The sequence below is a fragment of the Poecilia reticulata genome, chromosome 22, assembly GCF_904066995.2.
Source record: "Poecilia reticulata chromosome 22, P_reticulata-male-v2, whole genome shotgun sequence".
Taxonomy (NCBI): Eukaryota; Metazoa; Chordata; class Actinopteri; order Cyprinodontiformes; family Poeciliidae; genus Poecilia; species Poecilia reticulata.
In genome coordinates this window covers 11,591,408-11,605,969 of record NC_088851.1, presented here as the reverse complement: position 1 = coordinate 11,605,969, position 14,562 = coordinate 11,591,408, and the positions used below count along the sequence as shown (strand labels likewise).

Sequence of the window (14,562 nt, the reverse complement as noted above, 5' to 3'; positions counted from 1 at the left end):
AGTAGTGGAGCTGACTGCTAGTCGTAGTCAGCTACTAGCTGTCTTAAAATATGTCAAACTTTAGATACGCCGCTGGACAAAGAAGACAGTTATTCAGTTATTTCAACAGGAAACTAAGGTTTGTGGTTGTGCATCAGTAAAGATCATCCCCTGTGAAACACACTCTAAGAAAAGTCATAAATTGTCGGTTTCTTTATAGTAGTATAGAATAAATCTAAGAAAAAATTAAAAGGGGTGTAAAATTCAAAAAGCTTTATACTTTTTGAGTTTGAGGCTAATGGTGTTTTATTGATTTCTACACAGCTCCAAGGGGAAGATCATAGGTTCCCTTTTCAGTCTTTCACTGTAAATAATAATAGATTGTTCTGTAAATAGCGGCCCAATTCAAACATGACAAAGGTCTAAAAGTTTGTGAAATAATGCTCACATAGAAAGCTGTGAAGTTTGTAGACTGAAGTCCTCTTTGGTCTTCTCTCCTCTCCAGCTAGCCCTTAGCTTCAGCCTTCAAGACAAGCTAATCTGGATTTACACTAAAGCAGCATCTACTTTGTGCAACTGTGTACAGCCTTTTCAAGAGAACCATTCCCACTTATCCTTACAGCTTAAAGGCCTGGTGTATTTCTCTGCTGGTCTGTCACCCTGTGGACATGTTACCAGACCATCAAAGGGCAACACAGCGGACAGACAACCATGCATGCATGCATTCTCTGTCTGAGTTGTTTAATTTGATGAAATCAAGCATAAGCAGCCTGTTTCCTTCCTACAACTCACGCCAATATGGCATCTTTCTTTAGACAAATATGAGAACTATTTCCGATGATAACCTCACAAAAAAAAAAATCCAAACTATTCATTTAAACAACTTTTTTTTTTCCCTGTGGGCACTCACCAAGCAGATCGGTTGCCATGTTTTTACTTCAGTTACGTCGGTAATGAAGATTCATTTTATGTTCTACCTCTGGTGGTTAAAGGTGTATTCATCACTGTCATTGCAGGCGGTGCTCGAATGAGGGTGAAAGCCTATCCATGCGCAGATGTTTACCGCTGAGGTCAAAGAGCACGCCGTGTTTACATCAGTTGGTTTAGGATGGCCATGTTTGGAATGGGAAAAGCTGCTGTGGGCAAAGAATTTTATCGAATTACGTTTCCCCTCTTCCCGTCTCGATCCCCCTTAACTTTACTGCCGCTTTTAAGAGCTTTCGTCTTTTGCCTTGCGAGATTCAAAACAACTGCTGCCTGAGCGTCACGTCTATGTCACTTCCTGCCTTAGGGTGCGTGTGGCCTCCCTACTTCCTCTCTTATTCATTCCAGAGGTGGGCTCTAAAAATGCGGCTCCAAATGAGCGAGCAGAGGCCCCTTGGGGGATCTCTAAAAGGCATGCAGTTTGTGATTTGGAATAAGATATGTAAATCTACGATGGCCTTTAGTACGTTTCTGCGAGGAAAGTTACTCAGCAGCTGCTTTTTGTAACTGTGTCTCAAGTCTTGCCTTTTAACTCTTGGCAACAGATACAAAGAGAGGTTGAGGAGAGAGAAGGGAGAGGCCTGGCTTATGGGAAATGGAATGATAGCTCAGACCAAAACAAATTGTTTCTGGTTTCAGTTGAGCCTGACCCTATTATCAGCCTGTGTCAGATCAGACAATTGCTGGAGCGGAGACAATCCAGATGGGAAGAGTATATAAGACAAGTTCAAAATAGTTTGAGCCTGTGAGTAAAATATTTCTTTCTTTGGGCTTTTAAATAGAAATGCACCGTCTCCGTGTGTACGTAAGATGGTGGTGGACTTTAATTTCTCCTAAGATACTTTCCCGGTACGATCACCAACATCCCAAAAACTAAAGTTAAATTGAGTGATGATTGCTTATGATTTTCCCATTTAATCACTTGGCACAAATTTAAACAAACAGATGTTAATGTGTTGGGTGAACAAAAGTAAATTGTGTAGTTCAGCACAACCATACTTATTTATTTTAGTCAGCGCATGGAGGTTTAGGCGAATCCGCATGGTAGATACAAACTGTATCTTATGGGATGTACGGCTCAGTCGTAGTAGACCGTGATTTTTAAAAGTTGGCTCTAACTTGTGAGTTGAAGTTAGATCAACCAGAAATGGTAAAACTAGTGTTATAGTGGATCTCAACAGTGTACATACCCTTAGTGATGAAAATAAATCATTTGTGATGAAGATAGGTCATTTCAAAACCTTTTCCACTTATAATGAATTATTTTGTGTTCAAATCAGCTGAAAAAAAATAAGCAAGTATATTTGTAAAAAAACTGCACTGAACTGAGCTTAGCTGCTTTCATTTGTGTACACCACCACTAACATTTGTTGGGTTAACTTTTTATTAATTTTCACCATTCAATCTGCTTCAGTTCACGCCTTTTATTAGTTTTGTCTAATCTGAAACCCCTGAGAAAGCTGTCTTTTGTTAGGTTTCCACATTTGCATCCGTCAGCAAAAGTCAGTCTGAAGAGGTGTTACCAACACCCAAACTGATCTCACTTTTAAACAGCTTCTGTCAGGAGAAGGTTGGAAAAAGTTCTACAATATTATTTACACACTATTTCATGATAATGATAGTCATCCATAATAGGAAAGAAATGTGGGAAAAATATCTGAGACCAGATGTTTCTCCAGAATTATTGAAAAGCCAATAGCAGCTTGTCGGGGAAGTTAGTGAAGAGGCTGAGTAACCAGAGAAGGTAAGTATTTTATTATTTATTAAGAAAACATGTTTAAATGATGTAAAAGTATTCTGTATCCTGTAAAACGGACAATATAATTAAGTAAATACACTTAAGAGAAGTAATTACAAACAAAAACAATTGTTCACTGATCTAAAAAAGTGTATCTGTGACTGTGACGATATGAAAGATTAAACTAAAAGTATAGATTTTCCAGGTATGTGTTGCTCATTAACAGATTGCAATTGGATATCAAATGAGCATAAAATTAAACTCTGCTTGTCAAGGAGCCTAGTTGAAATGAAATAAGCCAAAATTGTCATAATTTTAGACAACTGCAGCTGTACAAGTATTTTACTCCACATGAAAGTAAAAAGATGAGGTGATTTCCATGTAATGCTGAAAAGCAAGAGCACCACATAAAAAACTAAGGTGTAACAATGTAAATAGATCATTAAAAAATGTGTCTTTAACCATTGATATTCTCAACTAAGACAAGTGGTGAACTCTTAATAGAGAGTCATGTTGTATCTTCAAAGTATAACTTGCTACATCCAACTTCATCTCCGTCCATCCAAATTTAATAGAAAGGTGTTTTAATATAACATCAATAAAACAGAGGGCACCGTTAGTCATCCTGGTCGTTGCACCTGTATTTATTATTTCTGTCAAATTCATTTTTTGTTTTGTCTGAATTTAACTTCACTGAATAAATGTCACGTTACTGTATTTCACAAAAAAAAAAAGGCTAAAAATTTAACACAAGTTTGCACACCGCTGAGACCCATTGTGGGGTTTGGTTACTTATAGGAGTGGCAGACAATATGATGTTCTAATAGGGATAGAAATACAAACAAAAACCCTGTGTGTGCATGTGAACCGTGGCGGGTCAGTAGGTTGAAGGTCAGGTCTAATGCCATGGTCCTCACTGGGGGGATGGGGTCGTGGTTGGGTGGCCGTTACCATGAGGGAAAAGTGAAAGACACTCTCGCATCCTAATGATGTTTTCTTTTGCTGTAAAACATCTAAACATGTCCACTACTCAGTAATGCGACCCCCTCGTGGGGTCATGGTCACCGCAGGAAAGACTTGAGCTTCAATTAGTGGAGCTGGAAGCATCTGGGAGAAACGCACTCCAGCAGGGCACGCAGGCCAAACGAAAAAGTTTTCAGAAGCAATTCCCCCGTTTAAATTTGGCATCCAACGTTCAATTTCTGGATATCTGCTGTAAATGAAACGGCTGGCTGTGATTGCTCGGCGGGGTGTGCCTCCCGAGCAGCACGTCACGAAACAGCCAATGATGCTGATTTATTGCTTTTTCGTCAGGGGCTGAGAGGGTGTGTGGGAGGGATCCTTTTTCCAAAAAAAAGACTCTTGCGGTTGTAATTAGGTTATAGTTCAGTAAAAGATAGAGCAACACACTGATTTTCAAACTTTTTTTTTTTAATCTTCCACCTTATCCTTTCTTCTCTTTCATCTCTTATTCCTGTTCTGTTGCAGCATCATCGCCCCCCCGGTTTTTGGCTTCCTTCCTTCCAGCTCGATTCTCATGTGACACCTCCGTCTGTCTCACGCAGCGTTATCGTGGCTACCGAGCCGAGCGTCTTGGGTGAGGCCCAGTCTTTGTTGTTGACAGGATAGCGGTGATTAACGTGCCTTCTCCTGACCCCAGCTGCTTGCCTGCTCCCTCAGTTGTTCCTGAAGCCTCAACCCGCAACCCCCTCCTCCCCGCTTACCCCTGTCGTGCCCCGTCCATTTGGTCGGCTGCAATGACGTGTGAGAACAGCAGGAGTTTATTCAGGTTGCATAATTATCAGCTAATTGCTTCCTATAACTTTATAGTGTTTCCACAGCTTTACTGAGAATAGCCTCAGTGGCTTCTTCTCTTCCTTTTCATAAGGAATTTGCCTAAATGACGCGATGTCACTCTTCCACGCCCCTCCGTCCAATTTGGCTTGGGGGCACCACAGACAAGGAAAATTAGAGGGGAACTTTCACATGAAAGACGGAGGCAGAGATGGCTTTTAAGTGAGTCAGGTGAGTTAAAGGAAAACAGGTACTCAGAGGCTGTTTTCCTTTTATGTTGCTTGGTTGCAACAAATTCATTTTAACTCGCAGAAAAGAAACATCCTGGAAGCCATTTGATTTTCCAGGCGGGCACTGTAATTTACTTCTGTTTAGCTTGGCCTGGTGGAAGAGTAGTTAACCACGTTCAAGTTGCTTGGAAGAGATTTTGAATAAAAGAACAGGGTCAAAGGGAGCACCTCGTAGCATGTCTTGTAAAATTACATGCACAATGTCTTGCGAAATATGTTCTATAAGGCTTTACGCGTTTTATCACACGATAATCACAAATCTCAATATTTTTATGCGATGTTCCAACACAAAGTAGTTGCCGAAGAAAAGGATCTCTACAGAATAATGGCACCGTCACCCCGTTTTCCCATGGGGATATGTCAGGATCTCTGATAAAAAGGGTTTTGCATTTATGTGAAAAGTTCATTTTCAATCTTATCAAACCAGACCTTCTTCCTCCACACACAGCTACATGGCTTGTGATGAACACAACTTCTTTCAACAGTGATGGAGTTCTGCTGGTGGATACTTTGCGTTAGTATTTGACTGTGTCTCAAGTTAATGGCCCCTCTGCTGTATTTTTGCCAGAAGACTTGAATTGATTCCATTTTCAGATGATGGGTATAACAAGTTATTGACTTAGCTTCAGATATTATATGTTAAAGCTAAGACTAAGTTAAACACAACTGGAGTGGTATATCAGAGTAAAAGTGATGAAATACCAAACTGCATGCCAAACATTTCGCATTACAAAAAAGAAAAAGAAAACCACGTTTCCTTTTTCCTTACAACTCACTGTTATGTGCTATTTTACCTTGCCGTTTCCAAATAAAATGCCTTAAAATGAATGATTGTAATGTGCCAAAATGTGAAAAAAGGTATTAAAATTACATGCACTTGCAAGGCAGCGTATGTACGTGAAACGTGCATCCAAGTGGCATGTTGGGGGAGCGCGGATTCGGCTAATCGACGTAGCAAATCTCCCACTGCCTCAAACCGCCTTGAACTCACTTCATCGGGCCGTGACTCAACTTGCTTTTCCTTCCTCCTGTTTGCCTGAAAACAACCTGTGCTTCATTTCTCAGCAGAAAACAAATATTAGGAGCAGAGCTTTCTGCCCCACCACTGCTACTGTGTATCTACTTGGCCCTCTTGCTCGCTTCTGTTCCTTCACGTCCCAGATATAATTATAGCCGTCCGAGGGATGATTATATGTTTACTCTGGAAGCTGGCCGACTGCCTGTCCCCAGTCACAGCAAAGCTGCTTCTCAAAGGGGTTCCTCTTGAAAAGCACCACAAAAAGTGGCTTTAGCAGGGCTCAAACGCATGATGGAGCAGATAGGACAATTTAGGACAGCGAAAAGGCAATGGAAGTTTAGGCCACGTTATATTAGTTTATATAGGTCCGAGTGCCACACTAGCGGCTCTGATGAGCTCCCTCTTCCGGTGTCTGGTTTACTGGGTCTGGCCAACAAGTAGCAGACAAAGGGTGGAAGAGAGATTTTGGGAATTACAAATTGATTGTCTGTGAAAGGCAACAATTTTGTTGTTATAATTGCTTAGCACGTTATTGGCTTTGGAGAGAGACTACATTTTTAGCTCCAGCCTACGTCATACCAGTAGATGTGGTTTTTTTAAAGAGGCAATATGGCACTTTGTCATGGACAATACAAGTACTTGTGAAGTTGGTATCTAGATTAAGGTTTCTATTTGTGTGTAAATTGAAGGGCTCTTTCTTTTCTTTTTTTTCCAGGAGTTTATATTTGTTTTATTTAGCTAGCAGGTTTAGGTTGGTCAAGCAGGTCTTAGATGACTCTGCAGTAAGTAGATCATTGATCTAAGCTTGAGAGGAAATAGTTATTCTGTTTTCGTTCATTTTTGGTATTATGTAAACATTAGCATAAATCAAACCAGCATTCTTATTCTGATTATAGCAATATTGTGGATAGATGTGGGCCAGTAAACTCCAGGAGATGCTAAGTGCTTCAGATATTTTTTTTTTTGTTTGTTTCCGTCCCCTGACTAATACTTTTCAATAACCTTTTATATGTTTGGATTGGTCAGTATAGCTGGAAAAGTGCTAAATAAAATCAGTCAATTTAATGCTGACCATGTAGCTGTTACTGAGCACTGATGGTCAGCTGACTGAGAGACCACTCCTTCACTTTTCTCAGATAAAAAAAGGCTTTCGTTTCATATTTCCCTTGGCCTTCGAAAAACACAATCATGGTGTGGAAACTAAAGGAGGTCCATCTATCACCCTAATGAAGATAACTCTGTTTTAAAGCTACAACTGGCAAACTATGAGTGCCATGTCTGTTAAGCAGCTGACAGCAGCAGGCTCCAACCCTACAGAAAGTAGTTTGTAATAAGTCATTAATCTTCTAATTCGGTCTGTCGGCCTTCACACAAGAACTATGTCTTACTTAGTGAAACATCTTTTGTGACCTTTACATCATCAGCAGATAGTTTTACAAGAAAACCGAGCAATCAGAATTAAATATAACATATCAAAGATAAACTCCAACGAACCGCATGCAGTTTCAACGCAAAATTTCCAGTCCACGCATCCATGTTGCTTAGCAATCTCTATTAATCTTTCCATGTCTGTTATGAATGGAGGTTCTTTTAGGCCAGGCAAAGGTCATCATTCCACAGCTAATAAACCCTCCCTACACTACACTACACACGCCAACACACAAACACACATTTCATTTCTGCTGCTTCTTTAATTACAACTGCAGGACAGCTCCTAAAAGAATGAAGCAGGAGACACGTTTACACGGAGCCAAAAATTGTGCAAAGGGATGCCGTGCTTCGACTTATTTACGATTTGGCATTTTTGGACATGAGGCAGGTCTGGCCAGTCACTGCTAATCCTTGGGAACTTGCTCCAGCTAATCACCTCGGCTTAGAATCGAGCGCCACCTCGACAGGAATGAGGACAAATGTTGCACACAATGAAGCAAAAGCAGGAAATTCAGTGCCTGCAGTCAAATAGTTTCTTAGCAGTGTATAAACAAATGAAATAGTTTGTTGCCGTGTGTCGGGAGGACGGAAGGACACGCCAGTGGATGACTCTGCAACATTATTATTTTTTTCTTTGAGTTGTAATTATCAACACAACGTCTGCCCCAGGGGTCTACGCAGTACGTCGTGGCCCCAACGAGGTCAAAAGTTATATGCAGACAGTGTGTATATTTGTGGATGTTTAGTTGTAAACTGTGCTTGGTTTCCAGTTCCCTCATTTCCTGCATGAGAACAAATAAATAAATACACACTTACGTAAAGCGACCAAAGACATCTAAGAACACTCTGGTTTTATCGGCCTACGGGAAAGCACTCAAACAAAGTTTAATGACAGACACTCCATTTTTTTTTTTTTTGCAGCAGCAGCAGACCCACTGAAGCCCACACATCCCTGCTCGCCTTGGGTGCTGTCCTTGTAATGGGTGGTATCAATGCTCTCTGAGCCCAGGAAAAGTGATAAAAGCCAGAGGAGCTGGGTTTTATCTGTTCTGCTGAAAGTCAGCCATTGACACTATGCACTTTGGAGGAAGTATCACTCAGTCTAAGGACTCATCCATCTTCTCAACTCCTCAGTGACAGTTGTGCTCAGAGATGAACATTGCATTAGTTTTCTTTCACGTGCTTTCAGATGACAAAAAAAAATAACCATCAGTAGACTTGCAAAGGGATTCATAAACTCCAACACATTCTGTCACTTTACAAGCACAAAAGATCCATTGGGTTTCAAGGTTTCAATGTAGCAGATCAACAGAAGGTGGTGCAGATCTATAAAGTGGAATAAATTTAATACATCATTTTTATTGACCAATTTTTGAAAAACGCAAATCTGAAAGTGTGGCGTGCATAGATCTGTTGCACTAATGAGGGATAATGAGAATGTAACAGAAAATATGTATTTTATCACTATATTGTACATCATAACATTATGTTACTGGAATATACATTTCTATCACTTAAGAAATATATGTCCTCATGACGTCATCATAATAATAATAATGTAACACGAGTAAGAATCGCATATGATGACACAAATTCACATTTGAAAAGCATTTAGAAACATTTATTTATCTACACGTGTATCAGGTTATTATTTTTATATAAAACTAAAACTTTTGTATTGTGGAAATATTCTAGGACATTTCAGAGATATAACTGAACATTTTAACATATACAGTATATATAATTTTTTTTTTTTTGTAAATTTGTGGTGGAGTTTGACAGCCTGCACTCCAGTGGCCTGGTATTTCATATTCAACAATAGAAGTAACATATTAAAAACATAACAATGTTATTATTTTGACACTATATTTAATGCGTTTGTAAAATTTGTTGTATATTTTTCATGATAAATATATATATTAGTGGCTACGAGATGAAACTTAAAGAGTTAAAGTTATCACACATGCTTCATTTGGACTTATCAATGTCAAATTATGTGTCCACATGTCATAAATCCAATGTCAAATAAACAGCACAGCAGTTTTTTTTGCGTTTTAGTGATTACACCCAATCTTTTTTTATTTGGATTTTGGTAATGAATTACTCACAAACAGCAACATATATTTTCTCACACAGGCCTTTTGTCCACACAGAACTGTTGCGCTTTTGTTAGTGATTCAGCAAATGTAATTTTTTAAAAATCCTTCATCTCTCCAATAGCAACCTCAACCAAAAAAAAAAAAAAAAGCCAATCATGGGCAGCTGTTTTTATTGACCAAAATTGAATTTGTCCGAGATCAGTTGATTGCTGACAAGTGAGGAGAAAAGAGCCTGTCAGCTTAGTATTGATACCAAACAAAAGGGAAAGCCATTGTAAACTCTGTAGCACTTGATTTCTGGATGACGCACAATTGAACAGCAGGCAGCCCTGGGCATGGTGAGCACCCTCCCTGTGGCTCTCTGCACCAGAAATGACAGACTAAGTGCCAACAGCAGGTGTCTTTCATTCAAAGCAAGCCAGGTTATTAAAGTTTCTCCCTGAAAGTCAATAAACAAGAGCTTGTTCACATACTGGTTAATTGTGTCCATTCAGCCTTTCTTTCTTCGCATCACTACCAGTCACTCTGCGTCTTTCGCTGGCTATCTGCACGCTCCCGTCAAGAATGAAAAGGAAAACTACTGAAGAAAATGCACAGTTTAGGCTGAATCTTCAAGCTTACACTTTTTTTTGTTTTTTTTTTGTTCAACAACAACAAAAAATGTCTGGATTTAAATCATATTAAAATTAGCGACGATAATTTACACTGACAAGCTACAATGTATTTCTGCTCAGTCAATTATTAATAATTTCCTCTCACTTTCAGACTCATCCTAACTTTCTGTGTGGCTTACCACAAGAGCTGCAGACCGCCGGTGTGGGAGAGCAACATTTTCAGACAGTGATGTGTTCATGAAGTATAGGTTTAGTCACCAAGGTGCCCATAAAGGAAGCAGCTGTCCAATGCTGGTCACTTTATCACATCTAAACGGGAGTTATGTCCAGACTGGATGAGTCCGACCATAAACAAAAACAATACATCGGTGCAGAAAGACGTGTCTCGTTTTTAGCTTACCATGAGTTCAGGAGGTGGGAATGCAGACAACTACGCTTCTGTAAAAAGGCTGGAGCTAAGCTACGTTTTGGTGTTTACCTTAGCATAGACAAATATAATTCTCCTTTAACTGTGGTTAAAGTTTCCTAACTTTTATTAAAAAAACAAAAAAACCATTTTTTTATCGTAAACAGTTTATTGTAAACTAAGAAGGATTTATGCTGAATGACATTATTGTTATTTGTGATGTCAGTGAGTAATCCAGAGTCTCTACCTCATGTCCTAAACCAGGACTCTGCAATTTGTGGATCTTTGTACAATAAGCTCTTAATAAATTTTGATAAAAATGACGAACCAAAGTTTTAAATACAGACACGATAACGATTGCAAGTTTAAGCTTTCTTTCGGTTTCCTTATGGAATAATTGCATCGAATTTCCACAATGAAATGATCAACATCACGTCAAAGAAAAAGTGTCACTCTTCTTTTTGCAAAAGTTTTATGTTTCTCTTTGTTTTACAAGCTAAAAATTTACACTTTTCAAAAACGCATTTTTTTCAGAAGGTCATGTAACAGCTGCAGCGCAAAGCTCATTTAGCTGGACTGAGGGCTGAAGCTTAAAGCCCGATATGAGGAGCTAAAAGTGAAATCGAAATAGTAGGGTAAGAACAGGTGCTGGAAAATGAGTCCGGCCAGCTTCTCTGATACAGACTACAAAAGATATCTCAGTGCCAATATTTGTGCTTGGATTGGGACATCGTTTAAAATCCCTTGCTTTAACTAGTTAGATACAGGAAACTATGAGGCTTCATAGACTTCCTTCAGACTTTTTCCAAAGTGGTTTTATGAAACTGTTTGGCTTTCTTGCCATGTCGTCACGTCACTATAAACATATCACCCAGTAAACCTTTGAATTTTGTGGAGGACTGTAGTGCCTGAAGACAGTTTAACTACACTAATACCCAATATAGCCAACTAATGCTGTTTTAAGCAACAAAGGCTGTTTGCAAACACTTCACAATCTCAATTAGATTATCTCTCTTCAGCACCAGAACTTGGGTGTGCTCTATTGTGAGAGTCCAAGAAGTGGAAAAGAAGGACTAGTGGCAAAAGTGCTTCAAATTGCAAACCTGCATGTGAGAAAATTGAGCATGCATATCTTTTCTTCTTCTTCCATTGAATTTGCGTATTTGCTCAAAACAATGGAGGCTCCTGATACGGGAGACGTGGCTCAGCACTGCTCAGGGAAAATTGCGTTGAAGGGTGTCAACGACACTTCAAACAAAAATGACGCTTTTTTTTTTTTCAGTTACGAGTCAAATAATTTTTTTTTTAACATTGATTAATTCAATGCACGGTGATTGCTATGTTTAGCTAAAAGGACTTCAGGTCCTCTGGGCTGCAATTACCAACACTGAAAAGAACAGGATTGTTCTGCACTCAGAAATTCTTTACACAAACCTTAAAGTATTCAATTCTTTCAGTACGGTTTAGGATTTTCTAGACCTTCATCTGTGGAAAAAACAAACAGGGATTCTCAAACATATTGTTGGGGAGGAGCTGCCCAGGGCGCTGCTCGTGGAAGAACCGCCACTGTTTGAGAACATGGAGCAAATAATGAGAGAAGGAACTGAATAAATGGCTTAAACTGCTCCCTTCCTGAGCCGTACGTTAAGGATATAAAACCCTTTTGGAGAACGAAAGAAGGGAGGAAAGTAATTCTGAACAGATTTCCAGGAAGAAGTAGGAACAAGTAGGGAGGGGTGGGGAGGCACAAGATTCTCCCACAACTATGTAGTAAACTAGTTCTGTGCACTGAACCTGTGATCCTCGTTTGGGCAACCCAAATGCAAAACAGGAGGAACATGAAATGACATCTCGGCACGTTCATCTTGATAAGAGCGGAGGATGTTGAGGCGTAATAGAAACAATATGGTTGGTAATGAGAGGAACAAGGCACAAAGGAGGAGTGTATGTGGATTACTGTCATTCCTCCTGATGGGGCTTTATGGAAGAATAAAAGAATTGAGCTCCCTCATTTATTTGATTTTAGGGGTTGCGGTTCGGGGGAAGGGGAGGGAAAAAAAAGCAGATAAACGCATGTTTCATCAGAGCTAAATATTTCCACACTGCGAAAAAAAAAAAAAATGCCAGAAAGCAAACACAAGCCAGATTGCGGACCGGTGGCAGGACGATTGTGGGTATTTGTTTACAAGTAGGTTGGTGTGCGCGCGCGCACATGTGCATGCGTGTGTGTGCGTGCCTGTGGTTTTCCAAATAAATACAAAGCTTAACCACCCTACATGGCAAAGCAGGTGCTTCAGAAACAAAGGTAGCTTAAAGTTACTGTTTACCGAAGCCGCTTGCCCTGAAGTGCTCGACAAATAAAAGAGAGAGGAGCGGGGTGGAAAAAAAAGAGGGGAACATTTGTTAAAGGTGAAGGGCTGCAGCGGATCGTTTAAGCCTGAGGTGAACACATTCATCCCTGACAGGTTTGCTAAAAGGCTTCCATCAAAGTGAAAGATTTCTCCATAATCTTCCCCCATCTGTGCGCAAGCCAAAAAAATCCAGAGCTCCTGCTGCGCTTTTCTTTCTCATCTGCAGATCCTCAAACTAATCTCAGGCATTTAGATTTTTCCAAAATCTCTTTAACCTTTTTTTTTTTTTTAAGTTTTGGCTTATTCTTTGGAAAAGATTTAGTATTTAGACAAAGTATCTGAGTCTCTGTGTGAGGTCAAACAGACACAATGGTAGAAGCAGCTCTGTTATGAGCTCCTTTAGTTAGGTTAAGTTGGTCTCGCTCACATTTCTGGGATAACTCACATTTCTCTGTTCTCTCTCTTTTTCTTTTTTAGCAAAAGGATAATGAACCGACCAAGATGAGATGATGAACACAGTTTTTTTTTGGTCACCTGCACTCAGGTCGCTTTTCTATAGATGTCATTTTTGCCCCATTGCTGCACTTTGCCATCAAGTAAAATGTAATAAGATGAAGGAAGAGCTTTGATTAATTTCTCTTTTAACTCTGACCAGCTTCAGAATCGCTGCTGAAGAAAAACATCCCCACACCATGATTCTCCCGCTAACATCCATCACAGTGGGTTCACAAAACGTCCACGAGAATCCCCTCTGTCTACTTTTCTGCAACTAACATATCACAACCAAAGGGAATGGCAAAAATAATGGTAATTAATTTTTATCACTAAGTATTGAGTTTTGCATTTAGACCAAATAATGTAATCTTTTTTTCTCATCAAACCAGAGCAACTTTTTCCACGTGTTTGCTTTGTCACCAAACAGGCCCTGTCTTGATCCTCCATCCAGCTTTCATTTTCTTCTTGCTGCTGCTCCATAAAGGCCCAGAATTTTGTTGCGTCTGGCTGAGGAACATTGTTTGTTTGTACAGAAGTGTCCAGAAGCAGGACAGGTCACCGGACTCTTGCTTTCAATAGTTTCATCAGAATGTCTGTGGACACAGAACAAGCTCCCCAGATGCGGATAGTTGATGATGATATTAGGAGTGTGTTTTTGGTCTGATGTCCCAGTGCTCTTCCGCCTGAGTTGTGGATCTCTGCACCTCCTTCAGATGTTGTTACTCTGTTTGTTGCTCCCCCACCAGCTCAGGCGGACATCCATCTCTTGGCAAGTGTGGAACTGCCACACACTTTCCATTTTTGTGTCGATGGACTGAACTTTTTCCTGGAAATGTATCCACAACTTTATATATGGCTGTCTGCTGTGTTCCTTGGTCTTATGGATTTTGTTTTTTAACTAATTCTTCAGTGCTTATAGATATTTTTTTATTTATTTGGTTGAATGTATTTAGGTCACTTCTCTGCTGGATTTTAATTTTTGGATATTGTTAAGGGGGTTTAATAGTAAGATGTAGTGCGCATTGTAGATTTTATTTGTAAAAAAAAAAAAAAAAACTGCATAATTTTCCTTCCACTATACAATTGTGTATTACTTTGTGTTGGTCTGAGACGGGAAACCTAAATAAAACACATTGACTTCTGTGAGTGTAACGTGTCAAAATGTGAAAGACCAAGGCTCTATAACGCTTCCCAACTTCTTGTTTCCTACACAAGACCTAACAACACTTAATACCCACACTGCCTATTAGTATTTGTTCAGGACAAGAGCCAAATCCAAAACTAAATAAACTGAGATTTACACAAGTAGTCAATTTAATAATTACTGTTTGCAATAAGTATTTGATTATAGCTACAAAACTCT

At 39.5% G+C, this 14,562-nt stretch overlaps 1 long non-coding RNA gene across 1 annotated transcript; it reads left to right on the top strand.

Annotated features, from left to right (window-relative positions):
* The first annotated feature begins 3,507 nt into the window (after positions 1-3,507).
* LOC145549983 (uncharacterized) lies at positions 3,508-14,341 on the top strand. The gene is made up of 2 exons (XR_014085788.1): positions 3,508-13,511; positions 13,589-14,341. It is a non-coding gene; the product is annotated as an uncharacterized LOC145549983 (long non-coding RNA).
* The last annotated feature ends 221 nt before the right edge of the window (positions 14,342-14,562 follow it).